Source organism: Lissotriton helveticus, chromosome 10 (assembly GCF_964261635.1).
Source record: "Lissotriton helveticus chromosome 10, aLisHel1.1, whole genome shotgun sequence".
Taxonomy (NCBI): Eukaryota; Metazoa; Chordata; class Amphibia; order Caudata; family Salamandridae; genus Lissotriton; species Lissotriton helveticus.
In genome coordinates, this window is record NC_136071.1 from 488,468,164 (window position 1) to 488,488,788 (window position 20,625).

The following is a 20,625-nucleotide window of genomic DNA, read 5'->3' on the forward strand; positions in this document are numbered from 1 at the left end:
AAGTCTATGAATTGAATATGATTGAAACCTGCACTCCTACCATCGATGCTGTTCCTGATCGCTGTGTCTTTCGTACATAGTTGTGCCTTTTCATGTGGTGCTGTGGCTGGTATTGAGGCAGTAACTGGACATTGGGGCTGTAATTGGACAGAATAGCATGGTCATCTGGATATATATGCCATGGATATATGATAGCCAATGAACACTTTAGACCTGGCTAGCAAGACAAGAAATAGGCCCTATGGTTCACCAGAAGCCACTCCAGATTTCATCTAGTGGTCTAAGTGCAAAACATCCGCCCTTCTGAATGTCGAGTTCAGAAATTCAAAGGGAAATGTAAAACTTTACCCACTAGTGGACTAGCACGTGTTAAGGGAAGTAGAAATGTAATTGGATAAATTACAAAGCACAGTCTGCTTCAAATTAACTAGGGGTGGGCACAATTTATCACAAAAACCAAAAGCAGTATTTTGTTGGTGCTGCACTCGTGGGCTAAGAGGAATTTTTTATGAAAAATCAACTACCTACGGAAGCATGATTCTGAAAGGTATCAAAGGGGTAGAGTTCTACAGAGTGCATTCGTTTTTGGGCTGGTCTTTAGATATGTTGGAATTCAGCAAAACAGGCTGTGGCAGAGTGCCAATTTGGTGAAAGTTTGCAATGGAAGTGTCGAAGATTGGTCTAGGAAGGCGCGCAGAAGAAAAGCGATCTGGCAGTGAGCATGGTGAAGTCTTGTATCTGTAAACAGGAAGCAGTTTACACCTGTTGAACTTTTTCTTCCAACAGGCTAAGGAACCAGACACAAGAATTGCCACTAGTTCAGGACTGTTGGAATATGTATAATAACTCAAACAGACTTGTACCTCCTTTAGTATTTGTTATTTTATTGACCAGGGATTTAATTTTGCTCTTAAGAACATAAATTGCCGTTTATTGCACACCTGCTGCTGAGCCAGCATATGCCAGGTCAGATTACTATTTTATGCAGAGGTTAGTAGAGAGGTCGTCGAGGCGCTTGATGTTTAGTAAAGAAGGCCATGGCTCCTTAGCCAATGCGGTACATCTTAATTGCAGCAGAACGCGTAGTACTGAGTTCAGTTGGCACCTCCCTAGGGCCCTGAATATAGAATTTGAAGCTATTGTATTTATCGAATCCGACGCTGTCTTGATACGGCACCTTTAGATCCCTCCTAAGAACACTGTTATTTTTTTCCAAATTTCTCCACTAACCGCACACAAATAGCAGCGTTTATTCCGAGTAACAGAGCTGTGATGAGCCCAGCCTAACCATCATTTCCGAGCCGCCAAAGATAAACAACAGCAACACAAATGGATTGTTGCTCTCCCTTCACTTTAGAAACATCCTTGGGGTCACGGGTGACAAGACGGACTGCGTTTAACTTTCTCCTCTGCATCCCTAAGCTGTTGCAAGAAAGTGAAAGGCAATCCCAAACTCCTGCTTTTTGCCGCCCTCCCCCTTTTGCCGCCCTAGGCGGCAGCCTAGTCTTGCCTAATGGCAGAAACGGCCATGGTCGCTGATCCTTGCTTAGATGCTGCTAATAACAGGAACTTTACTAATTTCCCATTTAGCTGCGGTTCCTTGGGATCGAAGCAAGCAATCACAGCATGTCTCCGAGTTCGTATCCCACGCTCGTTGAATTTTGCTTTTAGTAGGCCTACCCTTTCCTCTTTTAATTCGGTGCAAGAGCATATTAGATGTTCTATATCTCTCATGTGGGAGGGGGACATAGCCCTAGCCTTGATTAGAGGACTTCCACCACCCTCAAGATGGTGGACACTAAAAAGTGTACTTCGCCTCACCTCCAGCACCTGAGTGGTGCAGTAGGCAGAGGGGGGCACACCTCCTATTCTTTCAGGAGAGGCTAGGGTTGCATTTCAAAGGCAGCAAGCCCTTTGAAGCTCCCTGCCACAGATGGTTCTTCCTGATCAGGTGAGGTGTGAACACCTCCGTCCAGGTCAGGCACTGTTCGTGATCTCTGAATGCGCATGCACTCAACACATGAGGCCAGAACACTGTCTGGTGGTGGCAGGCTGGCTTAGCTCAGTCAATGAGCACATTAAGGGTTGGTAGGTTTCAGGGGACCCCTCTAAGGGGTCCTCTGTGTGCAATTGTGTATAAATTTGACACTGCGAACAGTGCAGGTTAATTATGGTGAGATGTTTGCTACCAAACATCCCATACTTCAGTTTAGCCATCATGGATATAGGGAACTCATAAAGACGAGTGTACAGCCCATATACCTACTATGGCTTCCCTGATCAATTACAATACTAGGGCTGATAGCCTTGGGTCCTTCTTCAGTGCCAATGCCCTAGGTACCAGGGTGCCATTTACTAAGGACTTACAAAGGGTACCGAAGTGATGCCAATTAGAAAACAAAAGGTACAGTTTAGGGAAGGAGCTCTGGCACAGGGGACCTGGTTGGAAGGGACATTGTGCACTTCCAGTCGAAATTGAATAATTTTCCCGGCAAGATCTCTGTCTACATCCTTCCTTGTGTATCTTCACACTCTCCTCTTCCTCTGTATCTCAACATTTTCCACCGTTCACTCCCCACAAACTCTTACTTGTATTCACTTTCCTCTGTCCCTCACTCCATTTTCCACTGGGGATTTCGTTATACAGTGTATTCAGTCACTCCTCTCTTTTTTACTCCAGCATCACTCAAGTTCTTCTTATTCTCCCTTGCTTCTACCATTCTCTTCACGCTCTCCTACTTCCCCTGTGTCCACTACATATCCACATATATCCGCATTTAGCTACCTTCCATAATTCACTCCCCTGTAATTTCCCTCTATATCTATAGGTTTTAGTTCTTTTATCAATTTTCTGTATCTTTACAGCCTTCTTTGCATAACTCCATGCTTCCCTTCTCTTCCTTTCTCTGTATATTACTTCCATATTTCATCCTCTCTCCACTCTCCTACTTGTCTCTCCTTTCTTCTTCCCCCTAATATCCTCTCTTCTATTTTGCTATCATTTTGCTTCTCTTCACTCTTACATCTACCGTTTACCTTATATGTTTCCACTCCAGACCCACTTTCTTTCCCCTCTTTAACTCTACCTTGTTCGTTTTCAGTCTACCTTCGATTGAGTCAACTTCTTCTTTGTTACTGACTCCTTGTATCTTGGTTTTCTCTCCCCTGTATCTTTCCATTTGTTTCATTATCTGTGCTCTAATCTGTCACTTTCGCCCCTGTATCTCTCCACTCAGTTACACTCTCTGCGGCATTGCTCCATTGCCTCGTGCATCCCTATGTTCTGTCCTTTACCTTTAAATTCTCTCCATCCTTCATTGTCTCTTTCCACTCGCCTCTTTTGCCAATCCCTGCATCTCTCCATCCATCCACCCTCCAATATCTATCCATTCACCCTTTATGGATTTATATCTCTCCATTCCAGTTCATTTATTACACACTCATCCTTTGCATCTCATGTCCCCATTGCAATCCCTTGCATCTATCAATTCTTCCCCGTATCTCTCCCATTTACTCATTTCCACTCCTCTCTTATTATGGGTCTCAGTCACTACACAATAAAGTGCATCTACGTGCTTTGGTTGCAGTGGTGGCAGCTCACAAATGTCAGATTCACAAATTGCCCAACATGCTTCAAAGAGGCCCGCCAAACGATCTTGCTAAAGCAGTAGTCATTTGGGATAGACACGTTTCCTAGGCCTATGCATGACCCATCCATCTTTGCATTCTGGGACTTGTAGTCCTGTTTATCCTGTTATAAAATCGGGACTAAAGCCCCAGAATGCAAAGCAAAAAAACCTGAACTGGATCAGCTACTCACGGATAACCCTGAGACACTTGAGAGCTCTGTCTCTTCCTAGCTGTCAAAAGCTCTGCAAATCCAACCTCTCCTTACAGAGCTGTAAGCAATGAACTTTTAATCTTTTAACAGTGAACATCTATATATTTCCTCATAGGGTTGTCACAGCACATTTCCACTTTGGCATCAGCAGCACCTGACATCCCATATTTTCTCTTCTAATGACTCATGCACTGAGTTTCCCTTCTCATAATGGCCCAATCTTTCTATCCAGTCACAGGGATGCCAGGGCTGAGTTTTCATTCTCCATGTAGCTAGTGCATGGCTCCTGTTATACAGCACTGAGCTTCCCATCACCTCATAGTGATACCATTGCAGAGGTTTCCATTCACTCACACATACACCATAATTGAGCTTCAGAGATGGGAACAGAGATTAGAGGAACGGGGACAGAACTAAAGAGGTACTGGGACAGATGTAAGAGCAGAGAAAAGTAGGGGACAACGTTCAGGGCTAGAGGAAAGCAGGGACGGAAAGAGGGACAGGAAGGCTTAGAGAGATGGCCAGAGGGAGAACTGTACATGTGTAGTTAGACCGGAAAATCTAGATGTACAGCTAGATAGGACGATAGGTATGTAGGTATGGGTAGATTGTTGAAAGAGAGAGAGAGTGTGTGTGTGTGATATATATATATATATATATATATATATATATACATATATATATATGTCAGGGACGCAACTAGGTCTTCATTTCGGGGGGGGGGCTAACATGGCAAAAGAAGGGGCGTGGCTAATGTTAATCAATGGGGCGGAGCTAAAATGGTAGATAATCAGGATCGGTTAATGCTCCCTCACACCTTAAAACCCATACCCGCCCTGAACCCTAAAATTACCCCCGGCACCCCAAAACCCATAACCATCCTGATCCCTAAAACTATCCCCCCCTGGCACCCCAAAACCCATACTCACCCCACACCCTAAAATTACCCCCTGGCACCCCAAAACCCATTACCACCCTGAACCCTAAAATCACCCCCTGGAGCCCCAAAGCCCATACCCGCCCTGAACCCTTAAATTACCCCTGGCACCCCAAAACCCATACCCACCCTGAACCCTAAAATGACCCCTGGCACCCCAAAACCCATACCCGCAGTGATCCCTAAAATTACACCCTTGCCCCCCAAAACCCATACTCACCCTGAATCTTAAAATTACCCCTGACACACCAAAACACATACCCACGCTGAACCGTAACATTAACCCCCTCACACCCTAAAACCCATACCCACCCTGAACCCTAAAATTACCCCTGGCACCCCAAAACCCATACCGATCCCTAAAATTATCCACCCGGCACCCCAAGACCCATACCCACCCCACACCCTAAAATTACCCCCTGGCACCCCAAAACCCATTACCACCCTGAACCCTAAAATCACCCCCTTGCACCCCAAAACCCATACCCACCCTGAACCCTAAAATGACCCCTGGCACCCCAAAACCCATACCCGCAGTGATCCCTAAAATTACACCCTTGCCCCCCAAAACCCATACTCACCCTGAATCTTAAAATTACCCTGACACACCAAAACACATACCCACGCTGAACTCTAACATTAACCCCCTCACACCCTAAAACCCATACCCGCCCTGAACCCTAAAATTACCCCTGGCACCCCAAAACCCATACCGATCCCTAAAATTATCCCCCGGCACCCCAAGACCCATACCCACCCCACACCCTAAAATTACCCCCTGGCACCCCAAAACCCATTACCACCCTGAACACTAAAATCACCCCCCTGGAGCCCCAAAACCCATACCCGCCCTGAACCCTTAAATTACCCCTGGCACCCCAAAACCCATACCCACCCTGAACCCTAAAATGACCCCTGGCACCCCAAAACCCATACCCACCCTGAACCCTAAATTTACCCCTGGTACCCCAAAACCCATACCCACCCTAAACCCTAAAATTACCCCTGGCACCCCAAAACCCATACCCACCCCACACCCTAAAATTACCCCCTGGCACCCCAAAACCCATTCCCACCCTGAACCTTAAATTACCCCTGGCACCCCAAAACCCACACCCACCCTGAACCCTAAAAGTATCCCCCCACCCCGGCACCCCAAAACCCATACCCACCCCACACCCTAAAATTACCCTCTGGCACCCAAAAACCCATACCCACCCTGAACCATAAATTCCCCCGGCACCCCATAACCCATACCCACCCTGAACCCTAAAATTGCCCGCTGACACCCCAAAACCCACACCTTCCCTGAACCCTAAAATTACCCCTGGCACACCAAAACACATACCCACGCTGAACCCTAAAATGACCACTGGCACCACAAAACCCATACCCACCCTAAACCCTAAAATTGCCCCCTGGAACCCCAAACCCCATACCCGCGCAGAACCCTAAAATTAACCCCTGGCACCCCAATTTGTAACCCACCATGAACCATAAAATTACTCACTGGCTCCCTAAAACCCACACCCACTCTGAACTCTAAAGTTACCCACTAGCACCCCCCAAAAAAAAATGAATACTACAAACTTACATTACAGTTGCATATTTGGAGGGGACTGTCCTCTTTGACGTTTCTATGCATGTAAGTCAAGAACAACATTCACAGTAACCTAGATATGCAGGCAGTAGGTAATGCTGTGCTGAAAAATGCTTTAAAGTTACTGGAACTTACATAAAAAACTGCTGCCTGCTCCTCTGATACTATACTGTGGAGTCGGGCTGATCAGCAGCACCGCGTCCTGGCATCCAGCCCCTCGAAGGTCTCAGAGTAGATAGGTCTCCTGGATTCTCCTTGCCTGGGTCCCCTCTGCTTCTTCGCTGCTGCCCTTGGATGCGAAAATAGAAAGATCCATGGCCCTGTTCACCATTTATCTGGTGAGCAGTGCGGTGGATGTGAATTCCATCCAAGTGCACAGACAGCAGGGTGAAAGGGATGGCCAGTGCAGGTGATGCTTTTCCTTTGAAAATTAATTTCTGCTGGTGTCTTAGCCCAGGGTTTGCTGTCTGTGCACTTGTATGGAATACACATCTATACAAGTGCACAGACAGCACACCCTGGGCTATGACGCCAGCAGAAATTCCCATACAAAAGAAAAGCGTCACCTGCACTGGCCATGCCTTCCCCCCTGCTGTGCACTTCACACCCCATACTTATAACCCATCAAGTGCTTAGGTGAAATCCTTGTGAAATCCCTGCCTTCAGGCAAGGATTTCACCTCTGCGCCACTCTACAGGAAATCAAGAGGTGAGGGCAGGGGGCGTTCACTCGAGGAAACTGTTCAGAGGCTGGCTGTCTGCTCGGGCTGCTGGGCCTCTCAGGATGCATAATAAAAATCACATTCTCGGCTCCGATGCGCAGCGTTAGTTAGTGATTTCAGTGCGTGTCATCTTAGCCCGGGCAGAGGAGGCGACGGGGGGAGGGGGCTGAAGCCCGGTGAGCCCAATGGGTGTTGCGCGCCTGATATATGTATATATATATATCCGATTCAACAAACGCACCTTTTCACTTCCATTCTGGAGAGAAAAAGAGAGCACACACTCCTCTTGTGATAGTGCGATTTTCTTTATTTTGCTCACAGATTCCTCTTCATATCATGACGCGTTTCGGTCAGCGAGGGACCTTGACCACATAACGAAGCGCTTTACGGTAAGCTTATTTGTACAACACCTTTGTGTCACTTGATACAGCTAGACAGTGTGAAAAGACTCAAGTTGTCACTTATAGCATTGTACATCGCAGTATCATTACCAGCCAGTAATGCATGGAAGAATTCAAATACATTTTAACTTACAGTTAACTTTCAATTATACAATTTCTAAAATTGTTAAAATCAATAAATACATAAATGCCTGAATAAATACATAAGAAAATATATATATACAATGTGATACTTAGGTTATCTTGTTTATGTAAGGTGGCCATTAGAGCCGACTCCTTCTATCGGTTATATCACCATTGTATTGTTTACACTAGGGAAATGTTATAGTGGTTCCTTCTTTGCATGAATGAATTATTTTCACAGTGAACAATCCCTTGCTTGTAGCTCCTTGTATTTATTTTTTAATTTCCAAAAGTTTTTTATTGTTTTTTGCATACACATAATCATACACATATAGACATATAACATACAGTTATCATGGGTAACTCTTTCCAGGGTTACAGCCCAGGCTTTTTGCGATGTGTAGTCCTACTTTACAGATATGTTCGTGCTAGGCTGATCCCCTTATCCAACTATCCCCTTATAAGGCGGGGAGGAGGTGTGAAGAAGAAAAGAAAGGGGAAAGTGGAAAGTGAGAAGAAAAAATACAAGAAGTTCACTACTCTTGCTTCTGTCTCGGCTCCCTACAGTGGGGGCATGCAGCACTCAGGTTGGTGGCTTAGCGTTGGACTTCTCTATGGTGGGTCATACGAGTCAAGGTATTTGTCTAGGGTCTCCCACATGCCCCTGTGTTGTTGCTTCCATGGTGAGTGTTGGAGGGTGATTGTGTCCACCCGCCTTAAGTATGTGACCCAGTTGAGCCAGCCCTTGAAAGTTGCCTTGGCGGTGTCTTTCCATTTGGTGAGGACTGTTTTTACTGCCGCTGTGATTAGTAGATCTACTAGGTCCCTGTCTTGTCTTGAATCTAGCTCAGTGGTTAGGAATGCAGCTGTGAGGGAGGCAAATTCTGGTTTGATTGTACATCCTAGTGTTTTGTTTATAAAGTCAAAGGCTTTAGTCCAGATTGTTTGACTTTGGCGCAGTGGCATAGTAGGTGTGCAAGGTCGCTCTTCTCTTTGACACAGTTCCAACAAAGGTCGTTTTCCCTGAGGTACTGAACATTTAATGTATATATGACACAGGAATATTATCATGAATTCTACAATATCAAAATCATGTCCGCCTTCTAATATGCAAATTGCACCTAACCATCTTAAAGAAAGTGCTTATGTGCAAACTGAGTGCCTTACTAGAGCAAAAATTGCTATAAAGTGCTAAGTGCGTTACAGTACATATAATGATTATACATTATTAAAAACACATCTATTCAACATCTTTTTAAGGGTTTTTTTCCATGTAAAAATTACTTGTTCTCTCTGGGTGGCAGACTAAAATGTTGTACATTATTCATATTATGAACATGTCCTGTCATAGTCCTATTCGAGTCTTAAATATCAAAAGGTCATATGTACGTTACTGAGACTGTCAAGTAGATAATTTCCTAATTTATTTTGAACTTGTCTGCTTCTTTACTTATTTGATATTATAGCTTGTCCTCGGTGGAGCCATAGTATAAATGATTGTAGAGCTTCAAGGGCAACAATTTAGATGTTATCAGCCTTATGTGATACATAGCAGAGGAGTTGGCCTAACGGCTAGGGCGGTCAACCTCAAATCTGGGGAACTGGGTTAGAGTCTCGGCAATGACGCTGAACATCCTGTGATCCTGGGCAAATCACTTAATCTCCCCGAGCCTAACAAAAATGAATGTGTCCTCATGTAATGCAACTGGTGATATGTAAAGCGCTCTGATACCCGATTCGGATCAAGTTCGCGCTATATAAAACTCTGTAAAATAAAAAAAAAAGAAATGGCAGTTTCACAAGAAATTATACAAATCCTCTGTATTGTTAAGCCTTGTTGGTGTTTTACAATCAAATTCTAGTATAAAGAGTAAACGTACAGTTAGACAGAAATAGCTAGATGTATAGCTAGATAGGACGATAGGTATGGATAGATTGTTGAAAGAGTGTGTGAGTGCATCTTCACCTAAGATAAACAATAATACCATTAGCTGCACCCATTCTGTATCAATGTTTTTAAGGTTCTGTAGTATTTTTTATTTTGTATTTAGTGTACAGTAGTTCAACTTTTTAATTTAAATATCATTTGGTTTGCTGCAGAATACTGAAGCAGAGTGCAGATGAGCATATTTACAGTGCAAATTATTATGAGGAAGTCTTGTATTATCAAAATTAATGTTGCTCACTGGAGCCTAACAACATATATTTAAACAACACAGTGTTTTCTGTGATGTATTATTACTATTATCTGTGTGATTTCCCAGATATTAGCATTGAAAAATCAATTGGTCTGATTTGTATATAAAGTTTACGGCGCACAGTACAGTTACCCACTTGGGTTGAATTGGGTGCCATATAAATGAACTGGGTTTACAGAGAAGTAAATTAATGTCCACGGCAGATACACTTTCTTACGGGTTCATTGCCACTGAACTTGAAACAAACTTGCGTTTTACATTTTATTTGAAACATTGCATTCCTAGGATTTCACAATGAATGCTGACAACAGCTATACAAGCATTGCATTTAGCTCTGGCATAATTACTCTGTTTCGTTTTTGAGTGAGAACGGTAATGTCTCAATAATTGGTTTGAACAATAACTTTATTAAGTGTACAAACCAAGATAGTATGTTTACTATGTTTGTGGTGTTGAACAGGGAATGAACACTATTACTTTAAAAGCACGATTATACACTTGGAACCTTGCCCTTGAACAAGGAGTGAGTTGAAACTCAGAAACGCATAGGGACTTTTGTTGTGTTAATAAACACGTCTTTATCATCGAGGCCACGGCACCAGTGTGTTTTCTTATCAAGAAGATCTTGTTCTGGATTGTGTGGTGATATATATATATATATACATATATACTACCTACTGGCAGTCGACAGGAGGTAGTTCTAGTTAGGACCTAGATTCTATAGGAAAACATTTTTTGTTTTGCTAATATCTTTGGGGATGTTTAAAAAATCTTCACACATTTTTCAAAACTAGTACACACCCAAGTTCAGCTGCTGTGTGGAATCAGTCAAGTCAGAGCTGAGAAAAAGGGGGGCCCCAGAATGCATTTTTCCCATAGGGATTTTCAACACTACTATAGCCTGAACCGCTGAATGGAATTACACCAAATTTGGCAGAAAGCTAGCTCTTGGTCCAAAAAGAGACCTTTTTAGGTCGAGCGACCTATCTCAATGCGCATGCGCATTGAGCGGGAGCTCGATATATTGCGGCTTAAACAGAGCTTACCGAGATCAGGCGATTCCCAGGCGATTTCTTCCAGTGCACGTGAAAGCGCGTGCACAATGCCACCAGCCGCTTGCCTCGCATTACCACATCAAAGGCAAGGCGGCCTCGTCTCAGGCCCCTGCTGCTTCACACCCTCATGCCGCTCTCCCCGCTCCGCCCCCTCCCCTGCCCGCCGTGTCCACTTCACTTTGACGGCCGCTGGCCGTCTCTCGTGTTTCTGCTTGTTGTGCATTTTCTAGTACAATGATTATAAATTACATGTCCTACTGTGCCACACTTATTTTCACTGGCCCACTTACCAGTTTGTGTCTGGTATATCGGCATGTAAGTAATACCTTGAACTCTTACAATGCCTTTTCGCGATGCATTGCTCCCACTTCACTTTGACGGCCGCAGGCCGTCTCTCGTGTTTCTGCTTGTTGTGCATTTTCTAGTACAATGATTATAAATTACATGTCCTACTGTGCCACACTTATTTTCACTGGCCCACTTACCAGTTTGTGTATGGTATATCGGCATGTAAGTAATACCTTGAACTCTTACAATGCCTTTTCGCGATGCATTGCTCGAGAGGTTTCAGTAGGGTAGCAAGTGTGCGTCAGAGCTTTAAATTCATCGTAGCAGGATATCGAACGCACTTCTCTTCAATGGACTCGCTCATATAAAATGTATGTTAACTTATCGTCCATCAACTTAAGCTATTTGTATGTTGATTACAAAGGGGCGCCTTAATCGGTAGGGGAGACGGGAGGGCTGCAAACACATACAGCAGAGAGAGGGGCCTCAAATCTGCAGGAGCGCACATCCCGGAAGCTTTGCTGCCATAACTTAGTCGAGCATTCATTGCACGCTCATTTCAGCAACGCTACCCTTGTGCTGGGCTGCGCTGCAATCAGAGTGGTTTACGGGGGGTTTCCAATGCTCCCCGCACCCCTCACAAATAATTGTAATACTAACCAAATTATATAAATAACGCATTCTATTTAAAAATCAACGGAAATCTTAAAAAAAAGGACAAGGTATCTCGCTCTCTTCCCGCCTCCCTTCACACATATGCCACCCCTTAACCCCTTGCCCCGGATCTATCCCCACCCGCTGTCCTTCTCCATCCTCCGTCTGCCCCTGGGATTCCTCACCAGGATTCTGCCTATTCCACCACCACCGCTCCTTCAGCAGCGTTTCAGCGGCGTCCGTTACCAGGGCAACAATCAGGTTGAAGGGCCGTGTGCACTGTAGTTGTGCCGACATGTAAGCTCGAGTAAGTACGACCCAGGCTTAAACTTATATTGAAAAACTTCAATAGCGAGTGTCTTCATATTTTTAAGTATGTATATTTATTTTACATTTCATAATGTTTGATTCTATTCCTTTTTTAACTGCACAGCGTTTTTAATATTTGCGAACAGAAGTGTTTTGGTTGTTACTACGTTTATCAGAAGGCTATACTTTTGTCTTTAAAGATGGCTACTTCGCTGATGTCTGACTTTACTTTCTGCTTTATGCAAACGTGCCATTATGCATTGAGCATTTTTGTATTGCCATTGTGCAAGCGCATACAAATGTATTTTTTTTTATTCATCACACACCCTCTCATCCTCTCACCCTCACAAACCCTCACCCTCACCCATTGTCACACCCTCACCCACCCTCACCCTCACACCCTCACTCACCCTCACCCCCCCTCATCCTCACCCCCCTCACAACCCTCTCACCCTCACTCAGCCTCACACCCTCACCCTCACACACTCACCCTCACACCCCCTCACTCACCCTCACACCACTCAATGCTACAACACATATGTGTGTGTAGGTGCAAATGCAATGTTCTTGGATTTTCGTCACAATAAAATACACTGAACATAATCTTCACAAAATTTATTTACAAACGTTTAAGCTATTGCCATTATAAATTACAATAACTTTTATTTAAGTATTAATTATTTACAAAATTAAAAGCCATTGTTATTTGTAATATCAATACATCTAAGTCACGTAAATACAACACACATTGCATTACAAATGCTACAGGTGTCACATTTGCGAAAGTTAAAACTATTGACATTGTAACTGACAAAGCTATTAATTTTGCTATTTTCAAAACCAACACATAAATAAAAAAAGTGTCATTTACAATACCAATCGCTCAAACTTTCCTAATGTGAAAAGTTAAAAGTATGGGCATTGTAAATCCCAAAACAAAAAAATAAAATGTCATTTAGAAAACCAATAGCTCAAACTTTCCTACTGCGAGACCTATTGGCAACGCCAGTGCTTGTTGTAATTTGATGGGAATCCGTTCAGTAGTTTTGGAGTCATTAAGTGATAAAGAAATATAGATATCTAGGGACGCGATTCATCTGCACATCCGACAGATATCATGCGGATATCTTAGTGGCTGCCAACACTTCAACCAGTAAGTATTGGCAGCCATCTTGGGACTCGGACTCAGCCTCTTCCAAGTCCCAAGAAAAAAGGTGAAAAAAACCCATTAGGGGGCAGGGTAGGAATACCCTTATACCCTAAGCCTGGTGGTGGGGTCCCACAGGCACCCTGCTGGGGGCTTAAAACATTTTTTTCCAATTTTGCTGTGAAATTGTAGTGGATCCATGAATATGTGGTAAAAGTGGGGAAAAATTAGTGCAGGCTACTGCACTTGGTTTTTATATGCCCCTGGCAACGGCCAGGTCTTGGGGGGAATTCATATTATTATTGTCCATTGCAGCTTGAGGAACGGCATGGCCTCATTAATGCTCGAGGCAGGTATCTCCCACGCCTCTTACTCCTTTTGCCTGTCCTGTGCGGGGTGCTGAACTGGGACGGGACAGGACAACTGCTTCAGGTACAAGCGCCCGAAGACTAACGTCAAAACTCAGTGCCAGCCCAAGCGGCACTGGACGCCCTCATTAAAACCCTGGCTTCCAAGCATGTTCCTGGGGTCTCTTACAAGTGGGCATATGCCTTCAAGGCACACAGGAGAACTCTGTGGCTTGTATGAGCTACAGTGGCAGCTTCCAGTCATAAGCGGATCTGGTCAGGGACTGTGGTTGAATCCCTGCTTGTTCTACCTTCAAGCCAGGATTGGCATGTTGATGGTAACACCAAATGCGTTTCTGTAAAAGCTGTAATTCAACACCCAACACGATCACATAAATACACCCCCTCTAACCTGAAATACTTTCAAGGCAGCCTTATTAAAAAGACCTCTTAAGCTGTGACGCTTTCAACTAAGTCCCTAGAAGCTGGCTTACAAGCACCTGGCGTTCACTTGTGTTTCCCACTGCATTGGACACAGGACACAGAGGGTCTTACTACTGATATTTACTGAAGCAGCTGCCTGATCGAAGTGTATATAGATGGAAAATCACTAATTTGCTTCAGTTTAAGTCTATATGTAGGCTTGTGTTTGTGCTGTAGGTAGTGTGCCTGTACACTAGTAAACCTGGATTCAGCACACAACCACGCTACAGACATGCACTATTTACTTGTGAAGAGTGAGCTGTACGTCCGTATGTGTTTGTGAGGAGGAAAGTCTCCCAACAGAAAGCAACCGTGTGAAGACAGTGGTAGTGCCTCAACTGCAGACCTTTTTGGACCACCACTATCAGCTTCCTCCTATATATAGAGGTACACCGTACGGAACATACACATATATACAGATTGAATATACACAACATAGCCTCTCTCTCTCTTTCACACGCGCATACATGCACATACACAAATACTAGTTTCACACACACATTGCTTCTATTGCCCTGTATCCATGTTGGAAGAGGGGCCCATATCCTCAAGCCTCTTTTCCTTACCATTTGGCCCTTCTGCTGATATAAAGCCCTTACATAATCTTTGTTTCTGAGGAGAACCAAAGGAGTTCTTTCAGTACTGGGGAAATGCATAGAGTGTGGATATCATTGATGGATGATAGCTTTATGTACATGTGTCATCTGGATGCTGGTGTAGTTTTAAGTTAGAGCTCTCTAGTAGTAGACCTAGTGGTTCCACATATAAGTTGAAAAGGATTAGTGAATCCTTGAGGCGTGCCGCATGCTTACTTCGCTTGTTGAGATGTATATGCGCTCACTTTTATTATTTGTGTTCTACCTTTCAGGGATAATTTGAACCAGTTCAACATAGTGTCTCTGAAACCCATTTTTCAATCTAAACTACCTGTAGTAAATGAGGGGCCGTATCAATGTGTAGTAGTGACTTATTTTTATTTTTAATTTTTGGTGAATATCTAATACGTGAATTTCGAACTAGGCTCTCTCTTGGAGTGACAAAACGAGGGTACTATGTGCTTTTAAAATACCCCTCACACACTAAGAATCCCTTAGTGTCATGCTTCATCATAGGGGTCTTCCCGTCCCTCTACGGGGCGGGGCGGGCCACGACCTACGAACTACGCGGGAGCACTGATTTTGTTATGACAAAGAGGGAGCCTAGTTCGAAATTCATGTATTAGATATTCACCAAAAATTTAAAATTAAAATAAGTCACTACTGCACATTCATAGAATCCTTTTGTTTATATATACCAGTTAGGAGGGTGATTCTATCATTACCTCTACACTTCCTCTATTGTTGCTTTGGAGTAAATGAGGGGCCACCATAGCAAAGGCTGCAGAGAGTTCTAGTAATAGCAGAAGAACAAGTTCCACCTAACTGCAGACTGCTCACCTTAGAATACTCCCCAGGCGGCAGGCTGGATTCAGAAACATTTCTTAGCTGTGCTCCTGCACGCCGGAAGATGGTGATGTGCTGTGCCGCACTTGACTCCAAACTGCCTCAGAAGTGACAGAGCAGACTGGTGTATAAGGATCACTTCGGCCCATTGATGACAGTTTTTTAAAATCATTTTCTCTTTCATTGGTACCAATGTGCTGACTAAAAAAATGGGACCCTTTTCAATGTTAAAAAGAGGCCACTCCACAGACTGAGGAGGAGGTGGCTGGGGGTAAGTGAGCAATCTACAGTAAGAGTATCCACAAGAAATAAAGGAAGTAACTTGTTCTTTTGATGGACACTTCTAATCGCAGGTTCTCATCATATAATCGATAACAAGGCATTACCTCAAAAAGATAGAGGGCCTGTGGAGTGGGCTCAGACCAAAACTCAGACCAAAACGTCTTGCAGGGCTAAGTGGGCAAACAAAAGTCCTTCCTGATGGACCTGGCTGTCAAGGCAGTAGTGCTTCATGAACGTGTGCACTGATGCCTAAGTCGCAGCTTGGCATGGATAAGCACTCCACATGCCAATGCCATGGCAGCAGAAACATACAAAAGGTGATGGGAGGAATGCTTACATTAAGCCTAACCACTGGCAACTGCTTGGGGTAGCATTCGAACACATCCCACATTGACAAGCAAAACCTGGCTGATAACCCCTAACTAGGGCAAAACCAGTCATGTTTTTTTTTTTTTTAAAGAGCTTTATATAGCGCAAACTTGACCCGAATCGGGTATCAAAACGCTTTACATAGCACCAGGTGTATTACACAAGGACACATTCATTTTTGTTAAGCATGGGGAGATTAAGTGGTTTGCCCATAATCACAGGATGTTCAGCGTCATTGCCGAGACTTGAACTCAGATTCGGGGTCGACCACCCAAGCCGTTAGGCCAACTCCTCTCCCCAGGGTTGCTTGAGTTCTGTTCAAGGAGGACATGGCCTGGCAGTTAAGGCTGGACTGTTCCCACTGACACAGGGTTGCGCCTGACTTGCACATGGCTGGGTCCAAACTGAGTTGGCTTGATATGCAAAAATGAATGGACTGGGATGCGGCCATGAGTAAAAGCCAGTGCCTGAGATTGAGTCAAGCATTCCATACAGCAGTTTTTTGTATACTTTATTGTGTTGCCCTATGTGAGATGGGTATTCCCAGATGTAGGTCCTGTGCACACTGTCTGTGTCATTAGAACCAATCTATACCTAGCTGATGGTCCCAAAGTAGGTGGGGAAAACAGTCCTGGGTTGCTTGTGTTCTGTTCAAGGAGGACCTGGCCTGGTAGTTCAGGCTGGACTGTTTCCTCTGGAGCAGGGTATGGTCTGACTTGTATTTGGCTTGGTCCAAACTGAGGTGACATGATATGATGGACTGGAATGAGGCCACGAGTAAAAAACAGTGGCTGAGATTGATTCAAGCATTCTATCCATAACATTTTCTTTTGTATACTTTAGAATACCATGATCGCCGCATTAGCCCTGGTAGAGTGCTCTCAGACCAGACGCTGATTCTTGGCCTGTGCAATTCAGGTCCAAATGCAGAGGACTATCCACCTCAACAGGTTCCTAAACTGCACATATTTCCCTTTCCTAGCGCCAGAGAAACCCACAAAAAGCTGTCCTTCCACTCACTGGTCTTTGGTACAATCAATATAAACGCTTAAAGGCCTTTTGAGGTCAACCAATAGTGACCTTTCCTTCTCTCTAGAGGGGTGAGGTGGAGCAAAGAATGCAGACAGATTGATGGATTGCCCAAAGTGGAAAACAACACAATTTTCTAACAGAAAGTCTAGAGCCCATGCCAGCAATTTTGAGCTTTGCTTCTTCTTAACAAAGCCCTCACTGATAATTTGATTACCACTTGGTTGAAGCCCTCTTCTTGCCTGCCTGCAAATAGGCAGGTGACATTTTTAGTAGCATATTTGTTTTGTTCTGGATAGTAAAATGAAAGTTAGCCATCAACATCACCATCATCATTCTGGTGTCCCCCCTGCTCTGGCACAGGATCAGAGTAAAATTCAAAAGATAATGGAGCATCTTCTATAAAGTGTGACATAGTAGATGCATTAGGCCAGAGTCAGGCTGCATGATGCCGAGTTGTAATTTTGTGATTACACACCACAACATAGGTCGGGCTCGAGTCGAAGTCGATTCAGATTAGACACTGTTGTTGGCACTGATGTGGCAGGGACTGTTTGAAACCTTGGGCCACAGACAGGCTGGGAAATTTGGGGCACATAGGGATCAACTGAGGAATGGGTTCTGTGGCCGGAGACTTCTAAGTGGTGTGGCTGCCATTGTGACACCCTTGCCCCTCCACTTTGGAGTCCGATTGGCATGAGGGGGCTCAAGTCCCTCCACTTTCTTATGCTTGAGAGTTGGACTTCAACTTACTGGAAGACCTCAAAGTCTAGCTTTTTAATTAGATGCATACGCATCTCTCAATGGTTTTTCCCAATCAAGGGAGCAGGAGAAAACACTGGCATAAATCACAGCAACTGCTCCACCACAATCTGTCACCACTCAAGACACAACATGTTTCTTAAGTATGCCCTCCATTTCGTATTCCACATGCCATTTGTGTTATCATACTTTCCCACTGATGATTCTGAAACATGCTCCCAATGAAACCACTGAAGCAATCGTGGCCGGCATGACTCACGAGTGGGGCGGGGGGGGGGGGGGGAGTCATTGGGTTGCGCGGGGGGTTACATTTAAAATAAAGAAATTTAAAGTTAACTTACCTTTGCGACCGTGTCCCACGTTTTCTCAGCACCAGTCCTGCTTGGCAGCCTCCCTCCCTTCCCCCAAGCCAATCACAACGCTGCAATGGCAGTGTTGTGATTGGTCAGCCAGGTGCCAATGGGGAGGCCATTTTTCTCCATGTAGGCTCAGTCGCGGCCGGCATGACTCGTGGGTGGGGGCGGGGGAGGTTTAATTTAAAATTAAAATAAAAAAAAAAGTTAACTTACCTTTGCAGCTGGGTCCCGCGTTTTCTTGGACCCTGCTCCTGCTCTCCTGCCTTTGGCAGGAACAGGAAGCAGCCAGCCTCCCTCCCCTCTCCCAAGCCAATCACAATGCTGCAATGGCAGCATTGTTATTGGTCGGGACGCCAACCAGCCAGGCACCTATGGGGAGACCATTTTCATGCAGTCTACATGGAAAAAAGTCAAAGTGCGCATGACTGGTTTGATCGGCCCCAGAGGGCCGACCAAACAGTCAGTGCTCTCAGCAGTGGGCAAGCTACTCCTTCCCTGCCCTAGAACAGACCCGCCCACCCATCCAACCAAACACTTTGGCTTTCTCGCAGTGCGAGAAGCAGAAACATAAAATGGAAGTTATTACCATTTTATGTTTCTGCTTCTCGCGCTGCGAGAAAGCGGTGGGGCGACGCTCACCCGCCCTAGTGGAGGAGCCGCCCTGCACTGTAGTCTCACATTAACAGCATGACTTTCAAAATCACATATTCCTCACATGCCAATACATATGAATACTGCAAGGTACCATACACTCTCTTTGCACATCTAATGTAAACATTAGATAAGTATCATGACACAATGAAACAAGATAAAGCAATACAAAGGGACGCACAGTGGAGCACAAACCAACACAGATAAGCAATGAACGTAAGACTGCTTCGGCCGTAAGGCACATGAATGGTTCACCTCTAATTGAGCCACGGTCTCGTGGTATTCTCCAGTGGACCTGTGTCTCATTATCTTATTGTTTAATATTTATGTTCATTCTCTCCTTGAGCTGTTCAGTTCTTTAGGAATAGGTTTTCACATCCAATCTGATGATAATCAAATGACTCTACAACTAAAGGTAATGCTCCAGCTGACATTACTTTTTTCAATACTAAAACCCAGTCATAGATAGAAAGCCAGTTGGCTCTGACACAACAAAGTGCTCTTTCTCCTTTATGCCTTAGGAACTCATAACTGGGAGAGAACTTATTTATGCATTCTGATCCCGAAAGACATAGTGCAAACTGCTTATAAGATCAAAACACTTGGTTTCTTTCTAAATTCTAATATGACTGCGTCAGCCCAAGAGCATACAGTGATGAGCCCCATAACTTAATTTGAGAAACGTTTTAGGCAAATATCATTTTTTATTGAATTACATCTCACACTCATTGCCAGGGCACATATCAGTGCTACACTTGATTATTGAAATTTACTTTGTGCTGATATATGAAGATAATGACTCCAAGATTTGCAAAACAGGTGTTAATCGGATCCTTTCACTACTGGTGTCCTGGGGCTTAAACATATTGCTGAACCGGTGTACCAAGAACTTGACCCTCAGAGTGGCAGAGGTCGAACAGTTCAAGGCTTACTCAGGCAGGTGGAGTGGACTTAGAGACTCAGAATACCATAAACTATACCAATTATTAAGTCAAAGTCCAGCCAGTGCTTGTTCATTTGAAAATGAAGTATCTTACACAAATCACACACAAGGAAATACTTACTTAATACATGGGAGCATACAATACCTGTATAAAATCTAGTCGCTAATTTTCTAATTACGGAGGACTTGTGACATCTCTAGTCAATTGTAATAAAGAGAAGACAGGCTGCTCACTTGTAATAAGTTATTGCAGCTGAGTTCTGACGTCACAATGCATGCTGCCATAGCCTGTGGCTAGGATGAAAGGCAGGTAAGACAGCATAATCACAGCCAAAATTTAAACAAGGTAAACGGGTACAGGCTTTTTCTTCGACTGACATTGTTCTCTAAAAAAAAAAAAAGATCAGCTGAAAGGAGATATTTATTGCAATATCTTCATTTCTTCCACACTATAAATCATTGCAAGAAAGATAGAATTGCTGCATGTTTCTGCACAATCTAAGTCACAGCATTTTTTAACCTTACTTAAATTACCTGTATTCTAATATGTTTCTGCAAAAATTACTAACTGCTTTTGGTGTATTTAATTTCTCAGTACAGTCTGCTTTTATTCTTCTTGCCTGCAATGAACATGAAAGAGCAAGACTTAAGTTGTTTATTGGAATGGAGGTAGTGTTAATGTGTTAT